The sequence below is a fragment of the Taudactylus pleione genome, unplaced genomic scaffold (genome assembly GCF_031769625.1).
Source record: "Taudactylus pleione unplaced genomic scaffold, aTauple2 ptg000318l, whole genome shotgun sequence".
NCBI classification, from domain to species: Eukaryota; Metazoa; Chordata; class Amphibia; order Anura; family Myobatrachidae; genus Taudactylus; species Taudactylus pleione.
Genome location: NW_028284719.1, coordinates 1,065,727 through 1,075,904, shown reverse-complemented (window position 1 = coordinate 1,075,904; position 10,178 = coordinate 1,065,727).

Sequence of the window (10,178 nt, the reverse complement as noted above, 5' to 3'; positions counted from 1 at the left end):
TCTTCCTGGTGACAGTTGTCACAGACAGCTTCCGATTTTGACCGATCACCATGCTGGAAACGGGACCCGGGTCGGAAGACCTGGGTTACCTGTTTCCACTGAGTCTGACCAGGGTTTTACCCGCGTAAAACCTTGCCCGAGACCCAGGATTCTTCCCTAGGAGCCTTTTCCATTGAGCCGCTACCCGGATTGACACGGCAATAACACGGGTATTTTGGCCGGTGGTAAAGGGGTATTCGTTGACAACAAAATTAATATAGATATTAAAAAAATAATATATATATATATATATATATATATATATATATATATATTAGGGATGTGCAGGCTCGGATAGGTTCGAGTTTGCACGTGGAGTTCGGATTTTTCCCTCCAAAAAAACGGAACTCAGAACGAGGCAAAACGTCATCTTACATGGACGAACATCATCATTCCTGGTCTTTTGTCCAGGAATGATGATGTTCGTCCATGTAAGATGACGTTTTGCCTCGTTCTGAGTTCCGTTTTTTTGGAGGGAAAAATCCGAACTCCACGTGCAAACTCGAACCTATCCGAGCCTGCACATCCCTAATATATATATATATATATATATTTCAATTTGTATGGAGTATTTTGTGTTAATTGATGGAATGCGTCCATATATAAATACATTTGACTCCATTATGTTAGTAAATAAAATATGAAAAATCTCAAAGTATGTGAATATTTTTTCTAGCCACTGTAAGTTATGGTACGTACACACGGTACGATAAAAACGCACAATATGAACTATATCGTTATTGTTCATTATTTGGTGCCCAACGACCAGCGATGCGCAGGCATATTGGTGGTGTGCTGGATGAACAATAACGATCATCCAGCACACCGGGAATCGATATCGCTGACTGATCGTACCGTGTGTACGCACCATAAGTCCAGTAAAGTAAGGAAGGCAGATGGCACAGATGAAGAATGCAGATAATGCCCTCTATGGATAGAAACAGAATTTACAGCGTTAATCTTTGTAATTAAGAAGTTTTGAGTTTGTTGAACATGAAAATTTCAATCTAATGCACAGAAATATTATAGTTTCTAGCTAATATGACATTTAGACCCGGCTGGGGCCATTTACCCTGTAGCGTTGCTTTAAACATCAATGACACCACATGTCATACGTAATTGCGTGGTTAACAAAATGCAAGCAAATGGCACAGATAGCGTCTGAAAAATCACACATCAATCGCTCCCAATGGAAAGTGCAACTGATAGCGGATAAGAGGCTCTTTCACTCAATAAGTCTTATTCCAATTTCTGTCTTCATTCTTTTAACAACATTAAAAAATGCGGATGAAAGCAGTTTTGTTAATGACAGCTTACAGAGAAAACATTTCATAGTCTTGCAGGACAAAGAAGGCTTCTTGAAGTCTAATTTAATAATGTATTATCATTTTATTAGTTCTGGGGAGATGTACTGAGCCTTGAAGAGTGGTAAAGTCCCAACCAATCACCTCCTAACTGTCACTATACAGGCTGTGTTTGAAAATGGCAGTTAGTAGCGGATTGGTTGGTACTTTATCACTTTTTAAGGCTTAGTACATCTCCCTATATAAACTCTAAAAGTAGAAACTGATAAAGCAATAACATCACAACAAAGTTAGAGGAATAGAATACCCCACAGGATGCCTATGAAGGGTGCCGCGTGTACAGTATATACAGGCCTTGCACCCAGGACAGAGCCCACTGCATGCTGTGCAGGGGGTACCCCCATTAATCTTCTTACAGCGCAGATCCTAAACATGGCACTGGCACAGGTGATAGCCTAAGCTCTGGCACGGTTCAATCCCATTCTCTTTTATCTATGCACAACCCATCTTAGTGAAAATATTCCTGGAAAGATGGCGTCACTGGCAGACGGTAGGTGGCGCTTTGTCTGCTCCAAGTTCCTGCCGGAAAATGCCCAATTTCGCGGAAAAACCGCTCCGGCCAAGTTCCGTCCAAATCAGAATAGGATGGACGTACGGAAAAATGCGGAAATTCACATGCGATGTACGCAAATACCGTTCCCGGATCCAAACTGCAGCGCCCTTTCGAGAAAATTCTTTATTCAGAGAACTTTTTATGGGATATTCATATTTATTTGCCTTTTGTATAGGTTGTATTTTTCAAATCTTGTTTGGCCTGTATATGTAACCAGATGACAGGAACTGTAACCTCAGTCTTATGGGGCCTCATCCACTGATAGTGGAACGACAGTACGATTACAACATTGTAATCGTAGTCGATCCTCTTCCCCTGCAGTGCCTACACTGAACGATATATCGCTCAGTGTAGGCACCCTCCCTCATCCCTGAACATGGCCAATCTGTCGTTATCGGCAGATTGACAAGCATGGTCAGGCGATGGTTGATGTCGGAAACGACCAGCGGGAGCGCGCATCGCTGGTCATTGCTGACATTATAGTGCACGATTAATGAGAGATTGAACTATAACAACGTCGTTCAATCGCTCATTAATATCGCCTAGTGGATGTGCCCTAGGAACTGTATGATTACATAAAGCTCTTCCACACTAGTGTTATATTAACTCAGGTTCCCCAGGATTACCCCTTGATTGTGGATTATATAAGAAGCAGCTTCTTTTTCCCACCTGGACCCCAGAGTTCCCTCCCTACTGACTGTCAGACTCATAACGACTTACAAACCACAACAGGATCCGCAATGTGTATTTCTACACCAGTGACACCAAGTGGTGCAAATGGCTCATTAAAAATATAGGGACGTCACCACCTGCCAAATTACCCAAGTCATTCTGTGGAGGAGAAAGAGCCGTCCGCCCTCCAGCAAACTAAGCCACAGCCAAGTAAATGCAATATATCGTATTTCAGTGATCTGATGCCTCCAAATACAGAAATAAGCAGACTTGTGCACTAAATTCTGAGGCAGCGAGGAAGGTTCCCAATCGTCCAATAGCCGGTGAAAACGTTTGTACTGCCGCAGACGCCATCGTCGGCCACAAATGAGGCCCCTTAAGTACAGGTGTAATTGATGAAAAATGTACATGTAATCGCTAAACCACATTTACACGGAGGATTTGCCCTTTTTCGCATTCCTAAGTGACACTTATGGTCCTGAGGAAGAGATACGGAAATCACAGAGCACTTAGGGGCCCATTTATCACTGTATATTTAAGGTATAATCCCCGAAAACACCCGTTTTCGGGGGTTTACCACAAATATTTAGTATCCCCCGGTCCGCAGCAGGTGATCCCTTCATTCCCCCAGGTCAATATGAAGAATGAATAAACCAAGAAAGTTGCTCAACACAGTCTGCAAACCCACAATGTAGTGATGCATCAAGTTCACATATTTGGGTTAGGCCAACCCATGGCACTACAATCAGAGAAACCAGGCTTTGGATGGAGCGAATAATATATATCTGTGGGCCTGATTCAGTAAGGAACGCAACTGCTAATGCAATAGCGCTTACACACGCAGTTCAACTGCGATAGTATGCTAATCCATTGCACTACATGAGGACGCCACTATACCTTACACACATCTGTAATGTTTTGCAAGACTGCGAAACCATCGGTACAATCGAGTACCAGCGCAGCCTCACACACACTTGCACAAGCCCTGACCTTACTAGGAAAACAAGAGATATGGTAAGAACTTACCTTTGTTATCTCTGTTTCTACGAAGTCCATAGGGTCCACAGGGTTGACCTTGGGGTATAGCTGGATCTGGATCCATGGGCACCACGCAGTTAAAGCTTTGCTGCTCCCAGGATGCACTTGGGTCCGTCCTCCTCTATACCCCGCCCCGGCCACAGGCACCTCAGTTGGTAAGCAGCTAAGGCCGGAGGAGGAGACTAAACAGAGAGAAGGAAGACTGGAACACACAAGAAACCATACTCACAGAAATGGGAGACGGAAAACCGGTGACCAGCCACACAGCCCATTTGAAGCCAGGTGCGTCAGGGCGGGCGCCCTGTGGACCCTATGGACTTCGTAGAAACAGAGATAACAAAGGTAAGTTCTTACCATATCTCTTGTTTTCTACTTCAGGGTCCATAGGGGGTCCACAGGGTTGACCTTGGGGATGTCCCAAAGCAGTTCAACTAAGGGCGGGGACGCTCCTGTGCTGAAAGGAGTACCCGGCGCCCGAAGGATGCATCCTGAGAGGCGAAGGTGTCAAACGCATAGAACCTCAAAAACTTTTGAATTGAAGACCAAGTGGCCGCCTTACACAGCTGAACAGCGGAGGCGTCACGTCTAGCAGCCCAAGAGGGACCCACAGAACGAGTGGAATGAGCCTTAACAGAGGCTGGCACAGGTAAACCCTCCTGTGCATAAGCCTCACAAATAACGGAACGAAGCCAACGGGCTAACGTTTGCTTGTTGGCAGGCCAACCCCTCTTGTGAAAACCGAAGAGGACAAACAAAGAATCCGACTTCCCAACCGAAGCAGTCCAATCCACATAGATTCTAAGTGCCCGGACTACATCTAAGGAAGCCTCACCAGCTGAAAGATCAGGCGACTGAAAAGCTGGCACAATTAATGTGGAACTTCGAGACCACTTTGGGCAAAAACTCAGGACGAGTGCGGAGCACCGCTCTGTCCTGATGAAAAATCAGAAAAGGAGGGCGACAGGAAAGCGCCCCCAACTGTGACACCCTCCTGGCAGAAGCAATTGCTAGGAGAAAAACGGTCTTGAACGTCAGCCACTTGAGGTCCACCACCTCAAGAGGCTCAAAAGGATGACCCTGCAAGACCCGTAGCACCACCGCCAAGTCCCAAGGAGCCACAGGAGGCACGAAGGGAGGCTGTATCCTGAGAACACCCTGGAAAAAGGTGTGAACATCCGGTAGTGTAGCAATCCGACGCTGAAACCACACGGACAATGCAGACACATGAACCTTCAGAGAGGCCAGGCGTAAGCCGAGGTCCAAACCTGATTGAAGGAACTCCAAGATTCTGGAAACCCGGAACACCTGAGGATCATAGTTTCTGGATTCACACCACTGAAAGTAAGTGCGCCACACCCTGTGGTAAATCCGTGCGGAGGCAGGCTTGCGTGCCCTAAGCATGGTACCAATGACTGAACTGGAGAAACCCCTAGACCTCAAGACGGCTGTCTCAAGAGCCACGCCGTCAAAGACAGCCGACCCAGATCCGGGTAAAGGCAGGGCCCTTGAGACAACAGGTCCCGACGCTGAGGAAGAAGGTACGGAGCGTCGATGGAGAGACACCTCAGATCGGAGTACCAAGGACGTCTGGGCCACGCCGGAGCAACCAGCACGAGCGTGCCGCGGTCCTGCTTGAATTTCCGCAGAACCCGAGGAAGTAAGGATATCGGAGGAAACAGATACGCCAGGTGAAACGTCCATTTCACCGACAGCGCGTCTACCAGACTGGCGCCTGCGTCTCTTGTCCTTGACCCGTAAACGGGCAACTTGTGATTGTGACGGGAGGCCATCAAGTCCAGCTCCGGCAGCCCCCACCTGTCCACGAGTAGCTGAAACACCTCTGGGTGAAGCGACCATTCCCCGGGATGCACGTCGTGACGGCTGAGGAAGTCCGCCTCCCAATTGAGGACTCCGGGAATGAAGACTGCCGAGATCGCTGGAATGTGACACTCCGCCCAAGCAAGGATGCGAGACACCTCCGACATTGCTGCCCGACTTCGAGTTCCTCCTCGGTGGTTGATATACGCCACCGTGGTGGCGTTGTCGGACTGCACCTGAACCGCCCGTCCGTAAAGAGCGGGACCGGACGACTGCAGGGCCCGATAAACCGCCCGCAGTTCCAGAATGTTGATGGGAAGAAGAGCTTCTTCCGCAGACCAACGACCCTGAAGTGACAACGAGCCGGTCACTGCCCCCCAACCCCGAAGACTGGCATCCGTCGTGAGCAGGACCCAGTCCGGGATTCCAAAAGGGACGCCCCTCGACCAGATGAGCTGTCTGAAGCCACCAAGCCAAAGACTGCCGAACCTCCGGGGACAACACCAGCAACTGAGAGCGGATCCGGTGAGGTAACCCGTTCCATTCCGATAGAATCAACCCCTGCAGAGGCCGGGAATGGAACTGGGCAAATTCCACCATGTCGAATGTTGACACCATGGAGCCCAAAACCCTCATAGCCGAATGGACCGACAGGCGGCAACTGCTCAGGCAACTGTGTATCCTCAGCTGCAGGGAGGAGACCTTCTCCGGGGTCAGGAAGATCCTTTGCTGCCGAGAATCCAGCAGGGCTCCCAAATGAACCATCCGCTGAGATGGAATCAGGGAGGACTTTTTCCAATTTATCAGCCACCCGTGCGCTTGCATGCAAGCGACCGTCAAGTGGAGATGATGAAGCAGTACCTCCGGGGAACTCGCCAGCAACAGGAGGTCGTCCAGATACGGTAGTAGCCGTACATTCTGGTTCCGAAGATGTGCGGCCATGACCGCCATAATCTTCGTGAACACCCTCGGTGCCGTGGAGAGACCAAAGGGTAGCGCCCGGAACTGGTAATGGTGTTGAAGGATAGCGAACCTCAGATACCGCTGGTGCGAAGGTGCTATCGGAACATGGAGGTAGGCGTCCTGGATATCCAGGGACACCATGTAATCCCCCGGTTCCATCGCCAGAATGATGGAACGTAACGTTTCCATCCTGAACTTGGGAACTCTGAGGAATTTGTTCAGAGACTTCAAATTGAGGATAGGGCGATGAGAACCATTGGGTTTCCGCACCAGAAACAGAGAAGAATAGAACCCCGTCCCTCGTTGTAATTGAGGAACGGGAACAATGACCCCTGCTGTCAGCAAGGACTCTATAGCTTCCTGAATCTGTAAAGACTTGGTCGTATCCTGAGAAGGACTCGTGCAGAAAAACTGGTGGGGCGGTCTGTGCCGAAAAGACAGGGCGTACCCCTGGGAGACCACTTCTCGAACCCAGGCATCCGTGGTGGTATTGTGCCAGCACTGGGCAAATAGAAGAAGTCGGCCTCCCACTCTGGGGTCCCCCAGAGGGAGGCCCGTCCCATCAGGCAGAAGGTTTATCTTCCTGCTTGGAAGAAGGGCGCCTGGCACTCCAGGGCTGCTTCTTGGGCTTAGAAGCGGCCTTGGTCGTCGACTGCCTCGGGAAGGACTAACCTTTTGCCTTGCCCTGAACCCGAAAGGACCGAAAAGCAGAGCTCCGTACCTTGGTAGGAGCAGAAGCCGAAGGGAGGAAGGCTGATTTAGACTTAGCCAGAGTGTCCACAATTTTGTCCAAGTCTGGACCAAAAAGCAACTCCCCATTAAAAGGTAAGGCCTCCAGTCCCTTTTTGGAGTCAGCGTCAGCTCTCCAAGACCTCAGCCACAAGGACCGACGCGCTGACACAGCTGCAGCCGACACCCGAGAGGTTAGCAGGCTTGCGTCTAACGATGCTTCCCCAATGTAGGAAGCCGCATCCCTCATTTGACCTATCAACGCTCTCTGGATCTCCGGAGCATCTTCCGGAAAGGTATCCTCCAAAGCATTGGCCCAGCTCTCGATGGCCTTAGCCACCCAAGAGAGGGCCATGGACGGACGGGCCACCGCCCCCGAGAGAGAGTAGATAGACTTCAAACAAGTCACCACCTTCCTGTCCGTGGGATCCTTCAGGGAGGAGATCGACGGCAAAGGCAGCGTAGCGCTTTTAATTAAGCGGGTAACGTGGGAATCCACCGCTGGAGGAGTTTCCCACTTCCTGCAATGAGCCTCCGGAAACGGATAGTTCGAAGCCAACCGCTTCTGCGGTTGGAACCTCTTGCTGGGCAACTGCCAGGCCCCTGCCATATGATCCGTCAATTGATCGGACAGGGGAAAAACCGTCGAAGCTACCTTGGCCTTTTTAAAATTTGGGTATTTTGACCTGGGGGCGGGCACATCCTCCTCAATGTGAAGGATGGCCCGCACCGCCCTAACCAATGCCGGCACATTAATGGAAGACTTAGCCTCCATCTCCTGGGCCCCAGCATCACAGTCAGAGTCTTCATGGATCTCCCCGTCATCCGAAGACACGTCCGTGTCCGTGAACTGAGCCGCCAGTGAAGCCGGAACGGAACGCTTGGACGCCCGTGGGGGCAAATCACTGTGCAACATATGTTGAAAAGCCGATGACGAAGCCGCCAGACTGAACAGAGCTGGAGAGGACGTCCACCCAAGGCGGGGGTACTGCCTGAGGATACCCCTGAAAAGGTACCATCGACTGCTGCGGCACCGTGGGGGTTTGCACGTATACCGGCAAACCCGCTTAAGGACCCACAGTCTGAGACCCAGGAGGAGACTGCACCAGACGAGTCACACCCGGGGAACGGGGCATGGTAGGCTGGGGCAACGCCCTAGAAGGGGCCGCAGTCGGGACCGCAAGTCGGTCCGCGATTGACGCCAGCACTTGCGTAAACATTGCCCACGGAGGATCCTGCGTCACCGGGGGTTTAGAGGGTCCAGGTACCAACTGGCACCGCCCGCACAGACCGTCCTGAGACAAATCTGCCCCGTCAACCCCTGCCGAACAGCGTCGGCAGGAAAACAACACAGGAGCCTCGGAGCGCTCATTCCCCTCATCAGACATGACACAAACTTTTTTGCAAAAAAAGTGTCTCACCGAAACGAGGTAAGGCGTATAACACCCACGCACTCCCAAGTATGCAACCCAAACAGCCCACAATATGGTACTGAGGAGCACACCTCACAAATACGTAGATTTATATAAGTGAGGTACACAGAAAGAACACCCCTCCCCCACGCACCTGCGGGCCGTAGGAGAAGGAAAGGGATAGGTAAAAAGCTGACAGTAAGTAGAAAATAAGCACAGACAGCAGCACTAGCAATAGTCACATACCATGCAGAGAAGTTATACTCACTGCACCTTCCGCTACAATCAACCTCCCAGATTCAGTGTCTGGGAGGGCTATAGCGCTGCGAACACTGTCCTTTGCAGGGGGAGATGTACGCAGGGGGACTGGTCCACTGGAAGCCTGCCTGGGAGCTCTGCTATGCTGCCTGAGGAAGATGGCCGCCGGAGAGCTCTGAGGAGGAGTGGCCGAGTGAGAACAGCCCAGCGACGCCAGCACACATGAGAGAAGGCGCGCTGGGCTGAGGGGAGGAGCGCTGAAGCAGGGAAGGCTGCCTCCCCTGCTAGTACTAAACCCCCGGGGAAGCCGGTTCCCCGCCGGTACTTACACCCCGGGGGCCAGCGGATACGCGGGGTATGCCCGAAGAGGGGGAGCCCGCCGCCGCTACTAGCGCCGCCGGTCTGTCCCCAGAGACCGGCGGCATGAAGACTGCATTTTCCCCGCGTGCAGCGCTGACAGCGCTGCACGCGGCTTACCTGGCCCCTTCAGTCCGGCAGCAGTCCTTGGGAGGTCCCGGAGCCACGCTAGTACTGACTCCGGGGTCCCGCTGCGATCCCCAGAGTACCGGCGTCGCAGCGCCAGTGGGGCTGTTGGAGCGGCAGCGTAGACGTCCAGATGGATAGTCTGATGCTGCCGCTCTGATGACAGTAAAAATAAAATAATAAAATCTTCTTTTTTTTAAAAAAAATAAAGAATAAAGCTTAGGGGCTGCTTATGCAGCCCCACTGCGCAGGGTGACCCGACTCCGGCCGGGCACCAACTAAAACTGAGGTGCCTGTGGCCGGGGCGGGGTATAGAGGAGGACGGACCCAAGTGCATCCTGGGAGCAGCAAAGCTTTAACTGCGTGGTGCCCATGGATCCAGATCCAGCTATACCCCAAGGTCAACCCTGTGGACCCCCTATGGACCCTGAAGTAGAAATTGCTAACTTCATTGCACGTTATGAGTCCTCAGGCTGCGTATGGCATCGCAGTGGCTAATTTCTGCGCGCCCCTGCAATGGTGTTCAAACGCACTGGCACGCCTGCATACGCTACTTCCTGTCAATCACTCTGCGATGGGTCTGCGCAGCCACTGCGATCGCAATCCCGATTGCATTGGAGTGTCCGCGCACGCGCACTGCGTGTGTATTCGCAGTTATGTAACAATCGCCCGATAGCGTGCGTATTCGCAGTTGCGGACGTTAGTGAATCAGGCCCTGTGAGTTGGAATCTGTATACAAACTGCAACGATGCAGAGGGTGTGTGTATGTTTCATGTACGGAACTTGGAAAAGAAAAATATACAAGTGTCGCATATCAAAGGAATCAGTGCAGCCTTGTGAAGCGGTTTG